Raw genomic sequence first — 26,617 nt, 5'->3', positions numbered from 1 at the left:
GTAAAGCCCTTCCACGCGTGTTTGTGCTCATGCGGATGTGTAAGTGGAATAAATTTCACGGCAACAATTCGACGACGATCTCGCTCCAATCGGCGAATACGCGCGAGAGGATTCTTCGCGCGGTAGAGTCCCCGAGACCCAAACGACGATCCTCGCTTTATCGGGATCCCGACTGGCTGATGGATTCGGCCCCATTCTGCTGTCGCGTTTCTGCCCCAAATCTATTCCGTTTTATTGCCCTTCTGATACATAAATTTTTATTCAATTTGATTTGCCGCCATTGCTATGGTAATAGGACGGAAAGGGGTGCGCGCACAACTTTGCTCTCCCTCGAAGTCTATCTCTTTTTCTCTCTTTTTCTCTCTTGTCCTTCCTCGCTTGTTCTCCTTCCTCACTGTCACTTCCTGAACCTGCTCCCATCCTCTTCTCCTTTTCCACGATCAACGATTACTCGAAAAGGACATTTCGCGGCTTTCGCTTATTCTAAATGTTACCATTACAGCTCAGTCGGCGACCCTTCTGGAGAACGATGTTTGTTATGCATTAAAATCCTTTCGATACGAAGGAATACTTCCGTGCGTTTTATCTCTGTAAATCATTTTTTTTTTCTTTATAGCTTTGATACTCTTGATGTGGAGAAATTTTAATTGGAACAACAAATACTTCTGAATTGTGTTGATTATTTTCTATTTAATTTAGAAAAACCTAATTTTTTTATACGTATATAAACGAGAAAAAGTATACTCTTAAAAAATCTTATGTGAATGTTTTCGCACGATTGTTTAAAAATCTACGTTTTATTAGACACTCACGTACGAGTGTACGTTCCCATAAGCTTCCTCCACCTCTGTGTTTCTCTGCGTAACTACTTGAAGCTATACAAAATTCTTTATCTTGAACGAGTTTCCAGTAATCACTCCTGCGATAATAGAAACACTGTTTTATTGATATGTAAATTCGATTTCTTCAAGAAGGCAAAAGAAAATACTTTTTTTTATACTTACTTCTTTTACGCATGTACATTATAATTGAAATGTTACAGTATTTTATTGGCTCATTCTGAAAAAAATAGTTATTAATTTGAACAAATATTTTGTTCAATTTAATAAAGCTTCTTAAGAAAATTTAATTAACATTTCTTTTAAATACATCGAAAATATATCTCAAAAATATCTTCGTATTTACATTCTTTATTTATAGTTTTAAAATTATGCTTTTCATATTCTTTCATACTCTTTATCGATATATCATTGTAATAGCCTTTAATCGTAATTAAAGAGATTGTTACTAATTGTGAAAAGATTCGGAAGAATGTGAAAGAAACGCGCATCTTAAAAAAAAAGGGGGCGCGTTTTCCCAGTTGATCGAGATATGTAAAGGGTCTAGGAATCTCGCGGAAGATCGAGTTTGGATCAGTGCCCGTGAAAAATCCGCCGCAATCGTCGTCGCCGGGAAATTCCGAGATCCTTCGATTTTCATCGCTCGGAGCCGCGTCAGGGTGTCGGGGTGTTTATCGGGTCGCTGCTGGCGGATTTTCGGTATGCGGTTCACGGAGAACGACCCATCCCTGGCCAGCCCGAGCTCCTACATCGCCCCGCGGCTCTGACGCGCAGCACGTGACCCATGGAGCCTGCGGAAGGGCCGTAGACAGGGTGGCGAACGGCGGAGGGTGGTCGGAGGCGCGAAGGGAGGCTGCACGAAGCGGCACGTGACATACATATTGCCTACCTTTCGGGAATGTCGAGCCAAAAGGCTTCTCTCCTTGCTGCTATTCCGTGAGAGACGGAGTATGATAGAAAAACTAATCTTCCAGATTAAATCTCTAATTCGCGCCCGCGGTTTTCTCGCGGAGATCACGACGGCCGATAGCGACGATGAAGCTCGAGGCATTTGTGAAAAAGACCGTCTTTTATCTCGCGTCTTTTATCTCGGTTACCGCGAACCGGTCAGCTTATTTTCACCGCGAAGAAAGGAGAGAAAGAAATAGGATAAAATGGAATAAATATATTATACCTGAAACTTTTTTAAAAGGATATGAATTCTAAATATGCCATATGAAGACGTGAAACAAGAAAAAATAAACGAAAGAATAAATATATGCAGGATTTCTTAGGAATTTATTTTATTTATTTTATTTTATTTTATTAACAATCTCTCTCTCTCTCTCTCTCTCTCTCTCTCTCTCTCTCTCTCTCTCTCTCTCCCTCCCTCCTGATTAGTGCGATTAGTCTCTTTGTTTGTATTAAAATTAATTTATCTTGATACATAAAATAAAATTTTAATTAACGAATATTGTAAATGTAAAACCTACGAAGTAGCGAATTTGCGAGATGAATGTTGATGATTCAGAAAAAAGAGCGTGCGCGCTGATAATTCGTCAGAGGCGAGAAATATCGGATGGTAAGAGCGTAATTGAGTTTGTTCGTTCGACAATCCTACTTTTTCTGCGGTACGTCGACGGAAACTTGTTTTCCGATTAATCAATGTGTCACGGTGTATCTTTCCGCGGTTACCTTACGTCTTCGCGCCTTCGAGTTACGTGGCCGCCAACTTTATTCCATTAATATCGGGCCGCGGCTGTTGACGCGCGGCTTTTTAGCACATCCGAAACTTTGTGCGAAATAATTATTCTCGCGTTGCTTTAACGCGTTGCAAAACATCTCGGCCCGATGTTTTAATAAAAACCTTCTAAAAAGCCTCTTAATAGTAACGTTCTTCCTTTGGCTTTATATTATGTATTTAAAGCGGCACGAGTCATAAAGATATTAATGTCATAAAAATATATGTGAGCAATTAGAAAATTAAAGGAAATAATTTAGCGGTTTACTGGGTTACACTTAAGCACCTTTCACAGAGACACGTGATAATTGAAGCCCGAACGTGGAATAGTTCAAAGAGGATTGTATGCATGGCCAGACGCCAAAGCGCCTTGATACCCGGCAATGTTTCTTACGTTACTGAAACGCATTTCGTCGTGTTGCTTAAGTTAGGAGTCGCTTGACCGAGATTCCACGAATATTTATATTTTCATTATTCATGCAAATTATTACCCGCCGGTTGTTCAATATAACGCGGTTCTCTTCGACCGTAATCTCTCGGTTACAGAACTCGCAATCTAACATTTCAGTTCACGATAACGATGATGGAGAAATTTCATTACTGCAAAGCGTAAATGAACCAAGTCTATAATTTATGGAAAAATAGCGGACAAATAATTCGAACCGAGCGTTATAATTTGTAATGTAATTAAATCAAAATTATATATTATAAAGTTATTCAAAATTACTTACTGTAAAATTACTTTGACTGCAATAATACTGTTCTATGTTCTTATTAAAATCGTATGTCAAAGGTAAGAAAATAAAAATTCCCAGTAAAAGTACAAGATACGAGATAAGATTCGTTATTAAAGTACGGAATATAAAGTGAATCATGCAGATTGCGGACCTGATGACACTTGCGCTCTGCAACATGCATTTGATGTCACAGCTATGGAAACAATTGAGAGAAATAACGACTTCGCGAAGAATAGCTTGGTCAAAATGAAATCATCTTCGGTATCATTGGGGAAAATAGGATGATTACATCGGACGCCATATCGCGGACGAGGCCGGAAGATATTGTTAAGCGAATTTACGTATTAAATATTGAAAGCCGGACCAGAGATTTGACGGGCCATAATTTAATCCCTCTCATAATGTCGTATCCTATTAACGGCGCACGAGAGTCGATGTACAAACCGGAATGAATTTTCCACGCGCGATTTACATGAGAATATGAAGTATGCATCCTTGATTTTCCCTCTTTCTCCCTTCCTCCCTCTTTTACTTTATGATTAAAATATCGAAGCGTCTTACGGGCTTCTCAACGGGCGAAATGATTTTCCACGTAACGGAATTTCGACCGTTACCTTAGTTTCCTAGCGTGGCTTAACGTATATACGTAATCTTTCGCATAAATATAATTTTATTTCTGCAAAAAGTTAATTATTTCCTTGCGAAAACATTTGAACGTAATTTATACCTCAGCCAGTAAAAGAGATCTCTTTTTTCGCGTCACTCTTATTTGAATTTTAAAGAGATTTAAGTCATACGTAGTGGAAAAAAACTTGCGCATGTAAGTTGCGCATTAAATTCCTCATAAAAAAAAAATTGTTGAAAATGTATCTTGGAGGAGTGGAAAGCGGACGCTTTTCAGATCTTTGAGACGTTTTCGTGGAATTTCCGTGTTTCGAATTAAATCCTCTCGGTTGAAAATTAAAGCTTTTACCGGATTCTCCGGGGCCGCGCTTTAATATCGCGTAACATCGCGCGAAATAGCTAGTTTACGTCGGTCCGTTAAAGGGACTAATTGCGCGCGCGAATGTACAAAAGTTCCTTAATTAAGTGGGACCACTGTTGCGGCAAGTTATTATTGCGATATTAGTAAAAAATTCGAGGACTCTAACTTGCGTTACGCGCGAAGCACCGGCCGAGTGTATTATATCGTTATACCGGATTTAATGCGAGGCGCTCGTTGTCAGCCGAGTATTTCGAGAGCTTTTTCAGGCAGCAATTTCGTACCGTATTAAGCTCGGAGAAGCGACTACTATAAATGATATTCGTAAGGTACCAAAATCGTATCTTAAATCCGATGTACGAGAATGTATGAGAATTTATCAACCCCGATGAAATGCAGGAATTGATAGTATAAACACATAAATTCTTATATTTTTAAATTAACATTCAACATTCAGTTGCAAAGAGTCGAACGTAATAATGTTTAGGTAATTTTCGTTGAAAAATTGCAGTAGATAATAAACATTGTGTGTTTGTGAAGAGAAAACTATTGCCTGAAGAGAAAAAAATTGCAGCACGCAACGAACTCACCCCGTCGCGTAAAAAGGATGGATAAAAGAGAGAACGATTCGCGCCGCTATTTGTTATCGGATGCATCGATTACGAAGGCCGAGCATGATAAAATATAGGTCGCGGCCGGAAGACTGCGAACGAGGGTTGGAATATAAGATTCATACGGGTCATCGTCATTGATCTTTATACGTCTTTATAATTCATCAGGAAATTTCAAAGGTTCGAAATGCATTTGTGAGATATTACTAGGAGTAAAAAGTTGCAGGAAGAAAACGGGCAGCAACAATAAGGGTGAGGGAGGGTGTTTAGTGCTATCCCGGAATAAACGGATGGAAACATACACAATCAAAAATTTATTAAGTAACCATTATTACTTGTTCTACATACTTAATGAGATAATTTAAATAGATATTAATAAAATATTATATAAAAGATCGAGAAATTTATTTTTTATAACATTGAGCAATTAGCGATATTGAATAAAAGGAATTTCTGTGTCAGTACGAAGAAATAGTATAGTAGCTACATTGCAAGAAAAGGAATTACAAGATGATTAATGAGAGAAATGATAAGATAATATATATAAAAGGAGAAGGAATTTGTGGCCTGGACGATTACCGCAGACAGACAGAGTTGTATTTTTTTCTACGAGGAGGACGTGGAAGACGACGGGGGAGTTGGATCCGGGGCTCGGGCCAAGACAATTCAATAAGCTCGGCGAAGTGTGGATTTTTCTGATTAGCCAGCGAAGTTGGACGGGCGGCCGTGCGTGATCGTCCTGCCGAAACGTCGGCGGCCGCCGCAGAAGAGGAAGAGGGCCGTGCTTATTTTAAAAGTTCAAACGCGCGTCTCGAGCCGCTCGGCTATTCGTGTCATGCCCCGAGAAGTGCACTCAACGCCTCCGACCCAGAGGGCCGAGTTTCAATCGGTGTCGAAGCGCCACTTCGTGAGCCGCCTGCAATCTTTGCTATTGCGGCACTATCAAACGCCCTGTCGAACGGTGTAATTGTAATACTACATCGCCCCGTCATTTGTAATCGCGGTGCAATCTCGAAATCGGTATAGGAAATGTCAAAGATAATTAATGGGATTAATGGGAATTGATGGGAATTTTTGTCCTATATATAAAACATTTCATATCCAAAGTTCTCAAATTTTATAATAGCATTACAATTAAATAAGTACTAGAAAAAGGAGACTGTAAGGAGGATATTCTTTTGTCAATTTGGAACTATTGTAATTTAATACCACAACATGTGAAGGACCAAGGCTCTTTCAACGAGCAATCAAGGTGTCTTTCCAGCCGTGCTTCGACGTGGCAATATATATCGAAGAATTCGGGGTAGCTGAAGAGAGGAGCGGGGAGGCAAGCTCGAGAGTTAGGCGGCGGCTTGGCTCCAAGAAACTAGGAAAGCTGACGTTTCGCTTACGTGCGGAAACTGGTAAACGCGAGGATATATTCTCTCTCGTCTAGATGGATTTATCGGGCGAGCATCGAGAGCCTCCCATTGAAAACGAGGAAGATTGGACGGACGTACGCAAAAGAAAAAAAAAAAAAAAAAAAAGAGTGGAGGCGAGAGAAAGGAACTACGAGATGCACGTCGCGCCCGGGATGCATCTCGAATTTTACCGTCGCAATGGGCCGGTTTTTGCGGACGCAAGATAGTCTCGACGAGAAACGTGTTCCGTGACTCAATCTGGAGATCCTCCATCCGTTGACTTTGATAAACGAATACAGTGTAGACGATTCCTCCTGTAGGAATCCGGAAGTGTCGTCTAACTTCTCGGAATAGTCTTAAAATTCGCGAAGATGATTCAACATGGATCATCAGGCTGAAATGTTTCAGCGAAATACTGACGTTTACGTAATCACTCATCTTAAAATAGGAAAAAACAACTTTTGAAAAATTAGATTTATCTCGATTGCGAAATCTAACGTAGCGACTTTATAAATATTTTAACATGTATAAATATTTTAACATTTGTTAATCATTATTTTATAATGATTGTTTTTAATTCACGATGTATAGATAGAAAAATATATCTATCGTACGAGAAATTGTTAAAGTAAAATTTAAATTTCTTTCCAAATTAAAATTTCAGAAAAGTTTCAAAAATTCCAAGATTCTTCCTTATGGTAACTTCACCCAAGTAAAAATCGCTATTTTATAAGCTTCATATACTTCGATGCACGTCTGCCGTGCAGTAAATGGCTATCGAGCCAAAAATACACACATACACAGAGAGAGAGAGAGAGAGAGAGAGAGAGAGAGAGAGAGAGAGAGAGAGAGAGAGAGACTTGTTCACGGAATGAAACATGTCGATATCGAAATTCGGTTAACTATCGGTGTTCGCAGCCGCAACGACGGACGACGGCCACTGACAAGACAGGAACGCCGGCAATTAATGGGAGGTAGGACTTAATTAGTACAATCTCTACGGCGTCCACCTACCAACGTCCTTTCTCGTTGTGTCCCTAAATACCGCCTGTTACGGGACACTCTCGTGGGGATAAGGTAATGTTCTCTCAGAAACCCGACTAAACGCAACCTTAATGAAGCCACATACTGAAACCTGCGGTCCTTTAAGAGATCATGTCGTATTACTAGATTTCAATCTGAAGAAATACGAGATTTTTTTTTATACGATATAAGATATCCTGATCGGCATCTTCAAATTTTCGTTCAATCGTCTTAAGATAAAAAGTTCACTCGTTGAATTCAAAATTTGAGGCAATAACTTATAATGAATTTGAACTTCTCTTTGCCTTCTTACCTCCCCCTCTCCCCCATTCTTTTAAATTCTACTCTCATAAATTTTAATAATATATAATAATACTTTATTTATACTTTTTTTAAAATAATAACATTATTATTAGAAGCACGAATGTGTCATGGTAATTTTAAAAAACCTGCATTCATCGCTTTTCACAAATAGGAATTAACCCGAAGAGAATGAGGACGTCGCAAGTTTCTTTGCTTTCTCGCGCTAGCCGCTAATTGAACCAGTTTGATAAGGTGTCGCACACTAGAGGACTTCCTGCAGTCCGGTCGCATCGCGTGGACGCGTAACGGTCGCTATTCCAATCGTCATAAATTGTCGTGGTGAACGTGACGATCGTACCGAACAGCCAATACCCCGCACGATTCTGTCATTCGACCCTCGTAGCCGCCGCTACCGGGTGCTACGTAACCAACGGGCCCCTTCTCCCAGGACTTTTGATTCACCGATCCGTCTCTGCCACGTTGCGTTTATCGACCCGCCGAAAACGTGGCCAAGGTTGCATCCGAGTTATCCGTGATTATCGCGAGGCGTCGCGTAATCCGTCTTTTAAACCCCCTCCACTATTTCTCAACGCTCGACAACTCGATGACGTCTTTGGAGTGACGGCTGGGTGACCAAAGTTCAGCTCTCAGGTTGAAAACGTTGATCTTTCCCCGTATAATGATTATACTGAGAATCATAACTTCCCGGTCCTTTTCAAGATGCAACGAATTCTCCAGTCTTCCAATCTTTCAATCGACTTTAAATTTGTAGACTAAAGGGATAAACTTTATGAAAAGATATTTTTTTCCTGAACGAATTTCTTTCAGCTAATTCGATAGTCTCGTTTAAACGACACACGTGTTATTATTCAACGGTGATTAGCATAATCAGGCGTGCCGTGTAACACGTACGGCAAATAGACAAAATGCGACGGGCGATGCCAATTAGCAGGTGCCGACGTTAATGCAAATGGCGGCATTAGCCGATAATACTGGGAGTAATATTATTATTTCACGGCAATAATATCAGCGTAATTCATTCGGCTTAATCAAGAGCATTACTGCCACGAGAAGCGCAAATCTATTTTACTGTCGATAAATTCATGCGCATCTATGCAAACGTAATGTACTACCCAGTGAACTTCGAATCAAATTGCACGATTGTTCACCAAAATTTGTGAGACTGAACTTCACGCCAAGATATACGGAGTATCGGCAATGATGATGTAAGAATATTATCGGAAATAATCGAAAATACAATATGCAATATGCAACAATTGTACTGCAAACTTCTTAGTATAAAATATACATAAAAACTTCTTAGTATAAAATATACATAAAAATATATCTCAGAAAAAATAGAGCACTTTTAATGGAATGTAATAGAATTTATATTTTTTTTTAAATTAAATCACTGAAATATGCACACATTCCTTAATAATTAAAAACGAAATTTTTTTAATAGTAATTATTTAATAATAAAACTCTCTTTTTAATAATAAAAATTATTTTTGCAATAATTAATTAAAATTTCCTGAAATAGCGTTTGTTATTTCTTAACGAGGGACGACATAATTTATATATTAAGTTGGAATGTAAGGATAGAATCCGCGAGGAATTTATCCCAAAGTTAAATCGTAACTCGCACATTCATTTATCAATCGCGTTACTCGCGGCGATCGGAATTCGTTCGTTCTCGTTACGTGAACCATAATCGATCGCACCGTAGTCACTGACGTCACTGGCTGACCATCGTTACGGCCGACACTGAATCTTTTTCCCGGGCACCAGATATCGCGCGTGCGGTACTCTTATGCGGTACGCGAGATTGCACCTGCAGCCGAATACGTCACCGATCGCCGCGCAACCGGGCACCGGTCGGCGGCCCGCGCACCGGAAATAGACTTTGTAACCGGAGAACTTATTTCTGGAAACATGGCCGCGGTTGTACCGTGGGTCCTATTTCGGGCTTGAAAACAGCATCCAACCGCATACGCTCTCTTCTTCGCCACCGTTTTCTCGCCTTCCGCGTCTCGCTTTCCTCGCCGCTGCAAATGAAATCAAACGATTGAGAAAAAGTCGAGAATCTGACATGACTAATCGCTAATGTAAATAATTTCACAAAGAGATAAACCGCTATGGTTATCAATTGGATGATAAGAAAGAGAATGTGAAGTAATGATGAATCTTCTGTTATTACGCTAAGAAGTTATTACGCTATGACGAAGAGTTCGTCGTAAGGGGATAATAAAAGTGGTGACCACATGGTAGCGGCACCAAAGCCATAAATAGAGACCGCGGTGGACCATGTGTACGCGGAATGATGCCTGGGCCATATCGGCGTCAGTTACGCGAAAGCAATCTATTTCTGGCAGCTGACTGCTGCCGATCCCAGGATCTGCATTGTAGAAGACGCAAATTCGCAAGTTTTATCTTTGCACCGTTTATTACTAACTCCTTCACGCGACACTTATTTCATCTATTATTATCCTTTCGTATTAGCCTTTCCTTTCCTTATTCTCGTTCCTTCGATCGTTTCTCAAATTTCCGTCTTCGCGCCATCATCAACGACAATCCGAAAAATTCCCCGATTCTTCTGTTCTGACGACTTCCGTCTCGCGACGTTTCACCAAGACGCAGCTCCATACTTCTTTACATTCCATACGTCACATTCACTATGGGAAGTAAGGAAGCACGGAACGGTCGCCCGGTCGCTATTGGCAAACTGGATCCGATCACCCGAGTTTCCGATTTACTCTCGGAGAATAAGATCCTCTCTTCTCCGCTCCGTTTATCGCCAAATCTATCGGAACGGCATCTCGATACAACACGTATCCTCGTGTTCTTGCGACAACCTCGTCTCGCGAAAGCACCGCTGTTACGTAATCCATCGCCAGAATTCCAAAAGATTCTGAAACACTCTTCAACGAGCAGTACCTGACGCGTCGGGAGTGTTGTACCCCCTCGTATCCGGAAAATCCTCCCGATTCAGCATCTAATTCCTCCTGACGAAGAAATCACCTCCCGACGACAATCGTCGAGAGTTCCAGGCTGATTTTCTTCGAGGCTTCGAATCCTGCCAACCCGGGTGACCGCTTCGAACTGAATGCTGCCAAAGCCTCGAGCACGGTCGCTTTGGAACGAGCCCTCTAAAAATGGCTGCACAGATCCCATTGGCCTCTCCTCTCGAGTGATGAGGAGCCGACACCCCCCTCGTCGTTGTCGTGTGCAGATGTAAGCTTACACTCGAGACGGCTACCACGCGACGGATCGGCTCGGCTCGGCTCGGCTCAGCTTCTCGGCTCCCTCGCGTAGCGCCTCGCCGCGCCAAATTTGTCTTTACCCGAAAATAGTCAGTCCCACGACTGCCACCACATAGCGTGACTATTCCTGGTCCAGACTCGAGTGATAACTTACCCAGGCCTCTCTGTCTCGTTCTTTTCCTCCTCCTCTTCCTTCGCCTCTTCTTTCTCTCTCCACCCGTCCTCTTCGTGTTCTCCGTTTTCTTCCTCTTACGACAAGATGTACATGCGGTCTTCTCGTGTCTCTCGGTAGACGCAAATCAAAGGTGGACATTCATAATGGAGTGGAAAGCTTCGTTGTATGAGGCAGTATTAGTTTCGTATGATTTCATCCTATCAAGCTTTTGGTATCCTATCAAGCCTTCTAAAAGCCGTAAAATTAAAAACTTTTATGAAAGATTATTAAAGTCTTATTTCATAACTGATTTAAAATTCCTGCAAAAGAGGCTATTAGTTCTATAAATTTCTCTTTGATGAAATATCGCTATCTTTTCTAACTCAATTTTACCTACCCTCCGTGATCGGAGATGACGCAAAAAAAAATTATAAATAGCAGAAATAGAAAAAAAAAACCATACATTTTGAAAGCCGCCGAAGTTTATCTATTTGAGAAATATGCCTTTCACATTTCTTTGCACTTTTCGCACAAACGTTCTCGCAATTGTAATCTTTTATAATTTCTAACAGCGCTTTCGTGCTTAATAACTAGAAATAAGCTTAAAAAACGATTTTTAAAAAATTATTACATCTATAACTACGTTGGAGTTAACTCTGACTGACGTCACCGATTGCATTACTATTGGCTAGGTTGTAAATCCGACATAATTGTATGCCGCGATATTTCGGGGGTGTAACATTTGGCAGCTGCCATTGGCGATCAGGCAGATGTCTAAATTCCGGTGAGCCTCTTCTCGCGAAAACAAAGTTGGACCGCTGTCAACATTAATTCTTGAGGTGTCGCGCCGACAATCGTTAACACGATCTTCATCGGTAACGATCAACATCAATGACGATGTACTCTCGTCGGCGTTAATGGCGATTCGGTCGCGGACACCGTTAACAACGATGATAAATACAGTATCGTAAATGCACGAGAGCTGAATTACACGTTCGTTCGTCTCGCGGTATTATTTATAGAAAGACATGCGCGACGATAATGGCCGCTGGCGAGCGGCCAGGGCTTCTGGATTTTGGTATCGCGCACAACGCGACGCGATTAATTTCAATTTTATACTTTACATCGACATCAGTTATGTCATTGATCGACCACGCGGCTACCTTGTAACCGCGTTTATACAAATCGATGATGCAACGCGCGCGTTGCAGCGCAAACCCTCTTCGAACTTCGCTAACGAAACGCAGGACGGAGAGATCAGGCGACTCTCATGAATGAGACCCAAGCTACGGGATCGGTGTAAAACTTGATCGCGCTATTTATGATATATCGTCGCGGTATCATGACGCTTCGCGTACATCGTTGCGATTCGGCCAAGAATGCAGTTGATGATGTGATACCGAAATATATCCTGACAAACAGCATCGCGCGCCGAGCGACGCGACGTTGCGAATCCTCGGCTCCAAAGTGGCGCGAGTCCAATTTTCGCGATGCAGAGCGGCGGAAAAATGGAACAATAATTCTTAAGCTCACCTTGATATCCTTCTATGAAACTTACGAATTTTATGTATTTAGCGTGTTTACAAAAATGCCTATCTCGAGAACAACTTTTCAATAAACAAAAGTCAAAATGGTGCCCGTATCACTCGATGACGAATGGACTTTCCAAGTAAATGATTTTATAATTTTGACAAATTTATGATGGATTTTGCGCCGTCGGGATATCAATGTGGACAGCAACGATTAGAAAACTTGTCATCTAGCTTGCCGGCACGTTACAACACATTTCGCTCCGTGCCTAACGGTCTGCGGAGACGCTTGTAAATCCTCCTGCAAGTTAAACGTCTAACTTCTCTCGCGGTATTAGCTGCTTGCGCGTCTGTCAACGACAGATTTCTCGGTGAATTCGGAATGCATTTTTCCCGGGGAGAAGTTTAACGGAGCGCTCGGGCTGCATATCTCGCACGTACGATATAAACTTACGGTGTCACTTTTACCGGGCGACTTTCCGAGACGAAGAACTTGGTCGCGACGGTCGACTCTCCGGCGTCTAAAATTACTGGCAGCGAAGACGTTGCACATCCGCGAAGTCGACGCGGTCCGGTGAGCCGTGCGAAACGAGTCTACGCGCTAATGTCGTCCCTATTTTTGGTCGTCGTCGTCGTCGTTGTCGTCGTCGTCGTCGTCGTCGTCGTCGTCGCCGTCGTCGTCGTCGCCGTCGTCGTTGTCGTCGCCGTCGCCGTCGCCGTCGTCATCGTCGTCGTCGTCGTCGTTGTCGTCGTCGTCGTCGTCGTCGTCGTCGTCGTCGTCGTCGTCGTCGTCGTCGTCGTTGTCGTCGTCGTCGTCGTCGTCGTCGTCGTTGTCGTCGTCGTCGTCGTCGTCGCCGTCGGCGTTGGCGTCGGCGTCGGTGCCATGACGAAGATGACTCCCGAAGGCACAAGAAGAGGAACAAACGAGAAGACGTCGCTCTTTCTGACCTTGCACTCGCAAATTATTTCGAATGAATAAAGTCCTCATGAATGAAAAGATATAAATATTACTTAATTCTGAAATTTTTAATAAATGGAATAATGAAAAAAAAAACGCATCTCTTGATCGGAAATAATTTTGTTCCGAAACGTGTTTTTTTCTGAAGTTTAAGAAAATATTTTTTTAAATGCAAGATTCTTTCGCGAACGTTTGCAATTATAATTAATTGAATGTAGCTATAATTTATGTTTGTAGATTATATTAAATGCGGGGCTGGAATAGTGCGAATGCATAGTAAATTATTACTACTTTTTCATAATTTTTAAATAATACTATTTTAATTTTGAGCCTGAGGATAAAATGAATATTGAAATCTTGCAAAATTTCTGAGGGCTCTTGTTGAATAATTCATCATGTTTTAAATAATTCGTCTGAGTAAAATCTTATCCTGCGCGTTAGTTTCGACTTTATCAGAATTTTAATCCAAAACTTATTAATTAACGTGTCTAACATGGAACCGGATAAGTTGTGAAAAGAATGACGTCTGATCGAATTTATTCCGAGGAAAAATTCGCTTCAAATTTTTGCCAAGATGCCACTCGACACTCGATACACCCTCGTATCTATCGCCGGAGCAATTTAATGATTTTAGCATGCGGCACATCGCGGCGAATAATTAAAAAGAACATCGTCCTCTCGGCCGCCCGGAGGGAGGAGGAAAACGGGAAGTTCTCCCTTAGCGGAGACGCCCGCAGTCCCCGCCGCTCGTGTATCGGGTTACGAGTTCGTCGTTGAAAATAGCCTTTACTTGCGTACTAATGGCGAAGACTCGAAGTAACCCCGGCTGAGATACACAGCGCAGGTCGAAGCCGTGCACTCTCCTTCTCTGTCTCTCGAGTCTCAGAGTTGTCGGTCGGATTTCGCGCTGATGAAAGAAAACCGCGGGAAAACCCCGGGAAAAAAGGAAACGACCGCGAGTCTCGGCCTTGCTAATTATCGTTAATTTAACACGGGGAAAAAAACGGAGGACGTCATCTCGCTTGATCTTCCTTGATTTTCCGCAATCTCGCCGTGAATTGTCGACGTCGGAGAGAGAAGAGTCGCGTTCTCGAGATCGAACATAAATACTCGCGAGTAATTTACATGGTAAATCCGATACAGCCTCTTTTCTGACGTCAGAAAGACGATACTTGCACACATACACACGTGCTCTCTTTTCCTTTTCCTCTTTCTCTTGACAAACTGCATACACCCTCGTTCTCTTTCTCTCCGCAATCTCTCTCGTTGCAATTTCATTCTGGTGGCATTGAAACAGCCGCCGGCGCTTCTTCGCGAATAGACAAGACGATGGCGATAGCATGGGTATCTACGAGATTCCCAATGCCGTTGGAATTCTATACACGGCTAGAGGGCGGTATTTACTTACATCGAATCATGCCCCGAAATTATTTTTACCCCCTTTGGATACGCCACGAACGTTTTACTTGCAATCTCTCAAGCCAGCAAGAATCCGTTTGTTACCAAACCAAACGCATTCAGGTTTCTCTAAAATTATTTTCAAGTGTCTAGATGTTATTTAGGAAATTTCTGGCTTCTGATATCTATAGTTGAAAGAACATCTGCTATACATATATTGCTAAAACACAGTGATTTCCTCAAATATTTAGGTTACATTCACGAAACTTTTAATTTTTTGTGATATGGAATGATTCAGTAATTTTTTAAATATCCGAGAAATCTGAGAAGTTCAATCTTTTAAAGTTCAATCTTTTAAAGAGATTTTCATTGTTGTCAAAATCTATACACGTTCGTTCCTTGAAATTTGAACACACGAAAAATATCTTAAAGCAACAACAACTCTCTGAAAGTCGGAGTAGTTTCACTTTTTATTTGTTACTTCGAAACATAAATAGGTCTCAATTTCGATTCTGATGAAGAAAAAGTCTTTTCAAAATATTTTAGTATACTTTCTGGCTCACTTTATGTAGATTTTTTGGAACTCGGGAAAAACCGGAAGCCGCGACAGGAAGTTGGCGGAACGCGAGAGAGGAAAACATAAAGAGCCCGAAGGAAGCCACTTTTCAGGCGTCTAGGAAACCCGAATAAGAAACCTGGAAGCCAACCCCAGTCATGGGGGCGGAACGTGCTCGCTTTTTGTCCCGTGACAAATCTGTGTAACTTTATTCGAGAGTACCGTGAGAGGAGTTAATGCTGTTTGTCTCGCGATAGCTCGGGGGGACGCGCGAATTGCGCGGCCAAAAAGTTTGCGAAACACTGAAAACAGGGTAAGCTAGGTAGCCGGTGTGCCCCGCTTTGCCACCGGAAGCGGGCCAAGGATTCTTTATTACATCCTCGCTGTAACGACGATCTTTGTTCATATTTTCCAATTTTTTATCCCCGTAATTTTCTATTATTGAAAAAGATATTTTTCAATAATTTTTCACTTTTTTAATCGTACGCTAATTACTTAATATTATTTTTATGAAATTTATTAAATCTTTGTATAAATTTTTTCCATTGAAAGAGAAGTACTTTTATTAAATTCAAATTTTTTACAATATCGTAGAAACGAAAAAAGAAAATAATTCTTCGTATTGTCATGTACTTTTTTAATTTGTGTACTTACGCGGTGATTTTCTAAAAACTAAATGGTTAATGGAGAATTGATCGACTCAGCAAAAATAAAGCATTCACACCGGCTCACGCGAAGTTACAGGTGTATATACGAACAAAAAACGAGCGTTTACGCGGATAAACTCTCGAGTGTGCATCGTGCCGCGGAATTCGATATCGTCGGATGGAGATAAACTTTTTTTTTTTATACAGCACTTTCGCATTTGCCCTTTAGAAAGAGAGAGAGAGAGAGAGAGAGACGAGGCGTGCGTTTGTTCGTGCAATTTTGAATATGCGTATTTGAAAATGTTCAGCTTCAGGAACCCGGAATTACGGTTTTAATTACGGCGGATGTATGATAAAATCGCGTAATAAAATATAGTTGATGTTAATTCGTTGTGCGTAATTCATTGTGCGCGCTAAAGAGGAACAAACATTTCATTAAGTAATTATAACGAAGATATATGCCAAAATTTTTTGATATCTATAATAAAATTTAGTCGTTAAATCCGGCTAACGTATTCGTCTTTTCTTCTTTTTTTTTTTTTTATTTTCTCTTTCATTATTCTGGAGCTTCGCCAAAGCGCGAGAAGCCGGAAGGGATACTCGGACTAATGACAAGAGCGATTCAAAATACAGGATTATTATGGCCATTAAGAGTCCGATCGTAGCCTCCCTGTCGCTTTTACTTTCGGGAGAAACGGAGACACGGCGCTTTGAAACTCTGCACGAACATCCGAGGCAGTAATTTGACGATGCCGTAAAACTTCCGCGCATTACGAATTTAAGACGAGTATTAATGGGCATATTAATTAAAGACACATTAATTCTGATATCGCTGGGAAAACTTCCGCATACCGATATACGATCTCACGTATTTTCTTGTATGCCACTTTCAGGGAAAGACTTATTTGAAAACCTATTTAATGCGTTCATTGTTAAATTTCGAAAAAAAACCATGCTAAAGATTATAAATTATCAAACATAAAATCCTAATTAATTAAATAGTTTTCATTTTGACATAAAAAATTATTGTCTGATTGTATCATTTCAAAAAAGAGCGGCAATAACATCAATCTTAATTTCACTATAACAACAATGTCATAAAATTACACACACAAACTGGCTTGTCATATCGCGTTAAAAAAATCCCTTCTAAATGAATTAGCATGCAAACTAGGACACACTCCTACACCCTGCCATTTAAATACCTTTTCGTATGAACATCACCTCGTAAAAAAAAATCACGCCCACATTCATAGCTGGCGGAAAAAGACAAGTTATAAATTTGCGGGAGGAATGCGGGCCGGGTGATTTTTGCCACCTCGCATGCCACGGCGCGGGAAAGAATTATTATGCGAAATAATAAGGGAAAAAAGAGACTTGGATGCTCTCCCAGCTCATATGACTGCACGATGACATAAGTCTTTGACGATGGTGATCGTGCGGAAAATTCTTTTGTGTCCGCAAGACGCGCTGTCACTAACGATCATCGATCGGTAGTGACAGCGCGGTCATCTCGGGTAGGACGATGAACCGAATTAATTAACGCTAAATTAATTATCATGTTCCACAAAGACAAAGGCTCGAAGCGTGTGTGTTTTAAGAGCGTTAGATTATTCGCGTAATATTATTCGCGTCCCGTTTACAAACGGAAAGGATTAAAACATCGTGTCGAATAATGATGACAAATTCCTTCGTAATCGAGTCCGACGGGCGAATCTCCGGCTGGATCGCTGGAACTTACGAGGGCACGGACGCGAGAGACGTAAACAGCCTCCAGCAAACGGGATATGTTTCAGAGCCAAAATATCTCTTCCTCCGTACCTACCTAAGGCCGACCGACTAAAGACGGATAGACATGTTTTCGTCGGAGGAATCGAATAAGCAAAATAAACGGGCGGAATTCATTCAGGAAAAACGTGGCGTCGCCGACATCACCGTCCGTCGTACTTCATGCCGAAATCATTTTCGTTCCTCGTGCCCTTTCTTCCTCGTGCCCTCTCTCTCGCTCTCCCACGCGAAAACTTCCCGTTCCTCGTTTCACAAGCGTACATATATTTTCGGAGATAAACAAAATCACTCGCCATTGGCGATGTATATTTCGAAAATGTGAATATTTATATAATGAATGATTTAAATGAGATTAATGTAAATGCGAATTGACAACAAGAATTGAAAATGGAGTGTCTATAAACTGTAGATTATTATCAGTATATCTATATAATTATTCCAGACGTCATGGCATAAATAATTTATAAATTAATATAACATTTATAAAATTATATTACGTAATAAAATTATTAAAATACGATGATTATAATAGTGATAACATAATTGCTTTTATTTGTAATACTTGCGTATGAAAAGCTTATTTGATATATAAATATTATTTTAAGGATTAATAATAGTTTTTCTCCAAGGTGGAAATTTTTTTAGTAATAATAGTGCTGCAACGTTGCATTTTGAAAGTGAAGAGATTACAGTTTAGCAATTTTGTCGAAAATCGGATATCTCTGTGCGACGAGTGCTTTTATAGGAGGGCATAAAATCATGATTAAAGAGATTTATTTGTTGCCAATTTGCTCGTTTATTCAACCAGAAATACCATTTAAATGTGGGTACAGTTAATGGAAGTGTTTAAACTCTTTCACAATTTGTTAAACTCTCTTTTTACACCGCAAAAATCACAATTTCATGAGAATATGAGGACACCATCAAGTGCTTGCTTTGCACAGTTGAGTTCAATTACGCGTGTTTTCGACACTAAATACAGACCTCGGATAAAGATTAATTTTAATCGTAATTATACATGAAGGAAATAAAGCTAATAGCGGTAACATATTAATTTTGCGCTGCATAACGACCGGCGTTAATAACGATAGTACTAATAATATTCACGGTACGTGTAAACAGCATTCGTTAATAATCAAAATATGGGATCACTGGACGAAAAGATGGCAGGAACGTAATATTTGGCATGCTCGTATCGTATATATACTTACGTAATAGAGATATAAATAACCATGAAAGCAATTGGCAAAATGAATAATTAACGGATTACCGCAAAATTATATACATATTCGGAAAAATGTTAAAGATAAACGCAAGGACTGTAAATTAAAAAGTACTGAAGAGGGATTACAGAATTAAAAGATAAAAGGAAAAACTATTAATTGTACGCTCGTTAAATTTCGATTTCGAGATGTTTGGCATTGGTTTTAGCTACGTTCCGTCGATCCATCGATCGGACTAAAATTTATATCTTTGGGAATTTAATTTTCCACTTCGACAGGCACCCCCGTGAAAGTCCTTTAGGTAGGGCTTGGGGAACGATCTCGCCGCCCTTTCCCCCGGCCTGAATTAAAATAGCCGACGAGTGCAGCGATCACGGGTGACCTACCCCGTGGTGCACCTGCGATTCGTCTGGCGGTGCCATCGCCATCATATTTTATGCCAAAGTCATTTCCATCGCCACGGAAAAGTTCCATCCGCCCCGTTCGTCTCTCGCGCCTTTCGCAATAACTTTTAAAGGAACTCGGAATTAATATATTTTTTCCAAGAAGACCGCTGGCATTTCCTCAACCGCGATCACTCCCTTCCTCCCTCCGTCCCTCTCTCTCTCTCTCTCTCTCTCTCTCTCTCTCTCTCTCTCTCTCTCTCTCTCTCTCTCTCTCTCTCTCTCTCTCTCTCTCTCTCTCTCTCTCTCTCTCCTCTCTCCCTCTCTCCCTCTCTCCCTCTCTCCCTCTCTCCCTCTCCCTCTCCCTCCCCTTTTCTCTCTCTTTTTCTCGATATTGAACGCATAAATTGCACGAATGCGATTGAAGTATTTTCTTCCTTTTCCTTGTATTTATTTTTTTTGAGATTTTTTTTTATATTATTTTGTCCCATGTAAATTTTTTTTTGTTTCTTTTGTAATTTTTTTGTTATTATGCATTTGTGTACACGATTATCGTTTTGTTTGTTCTTATATCAACACTCTTTATCTTTACGCAAGATTTCTTATATTATAAACTATGATCTATGTAATATATTTAAACCAATTATTTGTTATTTAGTCCATATTTTTCGTAAATCAATTATGTCGTCATATATTTGCGCTTTGCTTGTGTATTTCCTATGACAATTTGCACGCTTATAAACAAAGCGCTTTATATACTCTTGTAAATCTAATTATATAGGTCCCTAATTCTTTTTATCATTTGCATGATTACGTAATTAGCTAGAATTAATTACTTTCAAAATTTATAAAAATAAATATTTTATATCATAATTTAAATAGATTCACACATTATTAGTTGCTACAGATCATTTTATTATAAGAGTTATGCGATATTAAAAGAGTTAAATTTGTTACACGATTGCGATCTCGAGGTTCAACCTCCGACATAAAGTTATCGGTTTTACTTCTTATATTGCGACAGTTTTCTTCTTTTTACCTCAGCTTCTGCTAGCATCCTTGTTCTCCAATCGCGTCCTGATACCAACCCGGGACGTTCCAACCCCGCGACGTCCAAACTTCACGGATAGAATTAGTTGATAGTTGTGATTTAGTTTTGGTTCGATTACCTGCCTCCTCTTCTCGGTGTTCGAAGCCCTCCGTTCCAACCCTCCCGGGCTCTGCCGACTAATCCTTTCGTAGGTACTATCCTCCGAGAATTTCAATTTTCATCATGACGACGGATGCGAGATTTCATTAACCTTAGTCCTTTCAAGATAAGCTATTTCACATATACAAATGTAACAAATGCATACGAATTTTACTAAATATAAAATCTTTTAATAAAAAAGAAATGCTCTTTTATTGCGTACAAAATAAAAAAGGATGTTAAACTAAATTTAATTTATACTTTACATATTTTTTTTCACCAATTTCTCTATTATAAAAGGTATAACGTTATATATATTAAAATCATAATACTGTTGAGAAAGAAACGAAATTGCAATGCATTTTAAGACGTAAGTTGAATATGAACATGTAGAAAAGGCGTATAAATATTGACATTTATTTCTCTAACTTTTCGCAAAGACGTGGTTTGTTATAGTATTTACGAGAATACGCTATTCGGAACATCTTGCAAGAGAATCGGAAATGCCTGTCGAAAGAACAACGTCATGAAGTGGCAGCCTCGGCAACGAGGCCGGGGAAAAATACGAGGAAAAGCGCTCCAGTAAGGAGAAACGAAATTAGAAGGACGCGGAGCACTTTGAGAAGTTCCTCGCTTAATCCGGATCTAACTTCCGGTATTCGGTACTCACGGCAAATTCCAATTTTCGTCGGACACTTTGCCGATGAAGTTTCGCGAGACGACGGCATGGATAGAAAGAAAACTCGCGCGCAAGAGATTTCGATTTTTCTCCCGTGAGTTTCCCCTCGGTTTTAATCCCACCACGTAAAAAGGAGAAAATAAAGAGATGAAGGAAGAAAAAAGAAAAGAAACAGCGAAACGGCGAAACTACGACGGGTCGGAAGAATGGAGGGTGACGCTATCGGGGGCACGGATTCTTTCGCTGGGTGCGCCAACTCCGACAGAGGCGTCCGGAAATTGCGTCACGGTAGCGGCCAACGTTCCTCATGGTTTCTGCATATTAGAGCGCGTCCATCCTTCCTCCCCGGTACCGTCTGGTCATCCATGAACGGACATCGCCGATTCAGAAAGCCGACCGTGCGTTCCTTCCTGGTTCACCGAATCGACCGAATTCGCCGAATTTAAAATCGGAGCCGATGCAGAAAGCTGTCCCTGAAAGCTGCTTGCGCAGTAACAGTGCGATAATACGCGCGAAGGACCTGTATCGAATTTTAAGGTGGTTTATTCTTAGCGAGAATTCACGATTCTCCTCACAATTTTTTTTTCTTCGCAGTTGGGTCTTGAGTGAAAATTTCGTTAATATAAAATTCACTCGAAATAATATAATCGAATATGGCGGTTCAGCCGGAATGAAATGAATAAAGTATTATCGTGCATCGCGTGCTTGCATTTAACGTATCGCAAATGAATGAATGACAGAATATGAATTCGTTTCGCGAGAAAATGTCGGTTGCTGGATGCAACAAACATTTCATTATTTATTATTTGTTTATTATTTTTTTATTATTTTTTTAGATTTAAACATTTTAATTTAAGGAAAGAAGTTGCTGGCGTCGAATATTAAAAGCTGATTTATCTCACGCACGTTCGCACGGGCGGGAGGGCGTGGCGCGAAAATTGGAGCTTTGTTTATTGCGCGGAGTTTGATCGAATCGAATGGCGCGCGAATGACTGATAGAAAATCCGGATACTTCGGAACCGTCGGTTGAGGAGGAAGGAGTGCCGTCGTCGGACAGGCAAACGAAAGGGAAGATAAATGAAATTCCGCCGGAATTCCACGTGGCTGCAGCGAATAAATGTTTTAGGGACTAGAGGCTCCTACGGTTTCTTAATAATCCGTCGATGAATGCCGAACGAGAAAACTTGTCGCCAAAAGATCGCAGCTTCCGATTTTACCTTGGGGCTAAATGAACGGGCGTGAGCGCATTATCCCATTGCGATCAGATGATCGATTATATAATGCGATTGAAATAAATTGCGCTTTCTTTCGTAATGTTGTTAGATATGTATAGTACAATAATTGTGTAATTCTATTCGCGTATTTTTTTCTTGATATCTTTATACACAAGTCAGAAAGAAATATTTAAATGTTTAGAGCGTTATTGTGTGTGTGTAAATGTATTTAAATGGTATAATTTAAATAATAAATTATTTATAGAAATGGAAGCTCATAATATATAATGAAGAATATCACGGTAAGCTGTGAGGAGTAAAATATGTTAGATAAACTGCGAAGAGCAATTAATCAGAAGAAATGTGAGAAAAGAGAAGAGTAATCTCATATATCCATGGACTTGAAGAGGCATTCTTGTCGTAATGTTGATTGAGATACAACATAAGTAATAAACATGCCTGATAATCCTAATGTACGTAGTTTAAAAAAAATACACAATTTACATCTTCTCGAAATAATTTTAGACGAAGAAGAAAAATAAACGCGTTTCCTCGTGCATATGAAACACTTAATTTTCACTTTCTTTTCTTTTTCTTAGATTCTTTAGATTTTTAGATTTTTAGATTTTTTTTTTCTTTATTCTACATTTCTCTCATATTGCTCTATACTCTATTCTTATCCCCTAATATTCGATTTCCTTTTTGATTGGTGATATCTATCGACAGCACATGCTCGATCAATGATATTACATTCTCATGGACTATTAATTCGCTCTGTGTGATAATTCTCTTTCCCTCCTTCCCGAGTCGGACGCAAAACAATCCCGCGTTTCGACAATGACAAACCGAGCGGAATTATTTCCCGCCGCGGTTCGCTCGACTCACCATGGTCGCTCTCGAGAGATCATCCTTTCTCTCTTTCTCTTCCCTCTCTCTCTCTCTCTCTCCCTCTCTTTCTGCATTCGGTCTGAAAATCCTCTCGATATCACTCGCGACGAACGGATGGAGGAATCGCAAGCTGCGAGAATCGCGACGACGACGGCGGCGGCGGCGGCGGCGGTGGCAGCAACGAACACCGAAATAATCGCGAGTCCGCGCTATATTTAGCGAAACGTTGCGAGCGAGCGGAACGATTCCACGTGCGATCTCGCGCGTTTCCCTCATCTCGACGAGTTTCAATCGCGAAGAGTTACGCGCTATCGATCGTCGGTGATCCGAATCGCTGTCAACGACAACGACAACGACAACGACAATGATGACGACGACGACAAAGAACGTCCAGTCAGTCTCTCTCTCTCTCTCTCTCTCTCTCTCTCTCTCTCTCTCTCTCTCTCTCTCTCTCCCCTCCCTCTCTCTCTTTCTCTCTGCCCCCTCGGGTCGTGCTCTCGTTGTCATTTTGCACACGCTCGTGTCAATTATATTTAGCGTGTCGCCGCGTGATCTCACTGACTCACTGCACGCCGCGAAACACGGGAGACGGTGCGAGCCTCGTCGAACGTTCGCAACCAAGTACAACGGGAAGAACAGAGGCACGCGTGTGTTGTTGGGGCCCGTGGCATCGGGTTCTCGGTAGACCTCTGCCGACCGCGATGATGCTACGGCCGTCGCTGACTCACTAAATGCTCGATATATGCGTGCGCGAATCGCGCGTGCGACGCGCAAAGCGAACTCGATTCGCGGCGGCTCATTCGCGTGAATATGACAAGCAGTTTTATATATCCGGAGCGATTTTATTCGAAGTTATATTCAATCCGTCACAGCCGATCAGGCTATACACGTCTAGCTTGGCAAGAGAAAAAAATATTTAAAAAAAAAAATGAAAGAAAATTCAATGAAAAGTTTTAGTTAGATTTTTATTGAAAAAAAAGCATTGAATCCACGAATAGATTAACAGACAGAGAAAGAGCACGCGGATATTTTTCACAAATGAAATTGCACGTTTATGTTATTTATATTAAAAAGAAAAAAAACTCTCATCCGAATCGGCGTTACGTATTTAGATATATCTCCGAGATACCGAGTGACATTGATTTCTCTCTTTAATCCCGATATGACACGGCAATAAATAGTGATTTAAAATCGTAATGATCAACCGCGAACTAATATATCGGCTTGACGATGTTAAGCAGTACGTCGAGAGTGCCTAACGACGATTCATTGATGCCAATAAAGGAATAGAGACGTCAACGACGGACAAAAGTTCTCGTTGACGAGCGGCGGGAAATTAATCGCGGTAATAATATCACGCGTCACGATATACGCTGTCTAAGTTAGGCGAAGTATTTATGCGGACCCGGGCCGGGACGATTGCGACGAATTCTGTCTTTGAGAGATACGCGCGAAATACGACGGGACGATATTAAACCGGAGACTGACAGGAGAACGTAATAACCAGGGCGTCGCTCGCTCACTCGCTCACTCGCTCGCTTATTTCTATTTATTACATTGCGCGCGAGGCTGCCGTTGTAATTGCGATAATTATCGGCGGCCTTAAATCAACGTTGTCGCGTCTTTCATTCACAAATGCGAGATCTTGTGCAAACGTCAACGCGAATTTTAAACGGGGGCAAATTCCGAACGACAAATTCCTTCTAGCATGTCAGAACTAAACAAGAGAAATCACAAAAAGATATCTAATTCCGATAGACATAAAAGAGAAAATTGTGCACCTCTGTGCTTTTTTTAGCCGATATTCCACGATACAATTTGGTAGTAGTTATCGCTTATATGCTGTAACAAGTACCATTCGATTTTTATATATTATTTTACATATTTCATATTTACTCAAATTAATTACAATATAATTGCGTATTATGAGTATGGATTAATTGTTAAATCGAAATGAGTGCAGGGATGTCTATTATTCGGCATTATACGGAGCATTCTTTTTTAATTACTTTAGATACAATACGCCAGCGTGAGCCGAGTGACCTTAATCGCCACGTTATTCCAATCGTTTCGCTCGTTATTATTTCGGCGAGCCGTGAGAATTGAGGCAAGAAAAATAAAAGCCACGGGCGGCCAACGAGAGCGGAATGAAATCACCGGGGCTGGTCAACGGCGCAATAAAATCCGCGCGCGCGGCGTTGATGCCGGGCACGAGTACGGACCCCGGACATTTGCAAAGTAATCGATTTATGGTTATTAACGCGGTAATGGTAACATTCGCGACTATTTGCATATTCATGACAAGGAGAGTCGGCTGCGACTCGCGGCCGCTACCGCTGGCCGCGCGGGACGAGGAGACGCCTTGATCGCACTTGGATGCAAAGCGCGCGTCCCTTAGACCGCATTAATGAAAAACGACGCCGCTTACGCGCCGTAAAAATTTGATGGCCTCCCGCGGAGCGAGAGAACGACGACGACGGTGGTGGTGGGGTCTGTAACAGCATCACGAATTTTAACGCGAACATTATTACTCCCGTATGACTTCCGCACGCGTTCATTAACACACGGTCGATATGTGAACAATTATTTTTTTTTTTTTGCGCACATCTCTCTTTGATTTATTTTTAATAAAATAACTACTCCACTGGAATTATTCACATATCTCACAATTAATCTCCGTCACAATTAGGATTAATACATCGCTAATTTTATATTTTGTAGTATGTTCTACGTAATTTGATCTGTCCTGTTGTGAAAGAAGTACTCTTTTTACAAAAAAAATTCTTGTATCTTAAATAATTGTTGCTTGTACTTTATAAGTACAGAAATCTCATATATCTAATTATCGAGATTTCCACAAAATTCGAGAATAGGATTTTTGATTAATTGCTTCCGCGAAAATATCGTGATATAATTGAGGAGACATCTCTATAAAGGATAGAGAAGGAATGGCCTCCTAAGCCGTTTGCGAGATGTTTCGAAACATATGCAGGAATCACATATGTGATGAGACACATGCTTATCCCTCATGCCATAGCAACGGCTATCGCCTCGAAGAGGTCCCTTTGATGGAGGCCTCGTCAAGAAACAGCTGTCCCCGTCTCTCTTTGCTACCTTACTATGGGGTCCCTGC

General features: G+C 40.8%; 1 protein-coding gene and 1 long non-coding RNA gene across 3 annotated transcripts in view; one reads left to right on the top strand and one right to left on the bottom strand.

The window, feature by feature from the left end:
* Positions 1-26,617, top strand: part of LOC105429513 (E3 ubiquitin-protein ligase MIB1-like) — an 84,559-nt gene that overhangs the window by 52,125 nt on the left and 5,817 nt on the right. The window lies entirely within an intron of this gene.
* Positions 9,146-16,720, bottom strand: LOC105429512 (uncharacterized). The gene is made up of 2 exons (XR_016139730.1): positions 10,553-16,720; positions 9,146-9,663 (listed from the first exon to the last, which is right to left on the bottom strand). It is a non-coding gene; the product is annotated as an uncharacterized LOC105429512 (long non-coding RNA).

This window comes from Pogonomyrmex barbatus, unplaced genomic scaffold (assembly GCF_055798465.1).
Source record: "Pogonomyrmex barbatus isolate J1 unplaced genomic scaffold, ASM5579846v1 scaffold3, whole genome shotgun sequence".
NCBI classification, from domain to species: domain Eukaryota; kingdom Metazoa; phylum Arthropoda; class Insecta; order Hymenoptera; family Formicidae; genus Pogonomyrmex; species Pogonomyrmex barbatus.
The sequence above is the reverse complement of the archived record's forward strand: the minus strand, read 5'-3'. Positions and strand labels throughout refer to the sequence as shown.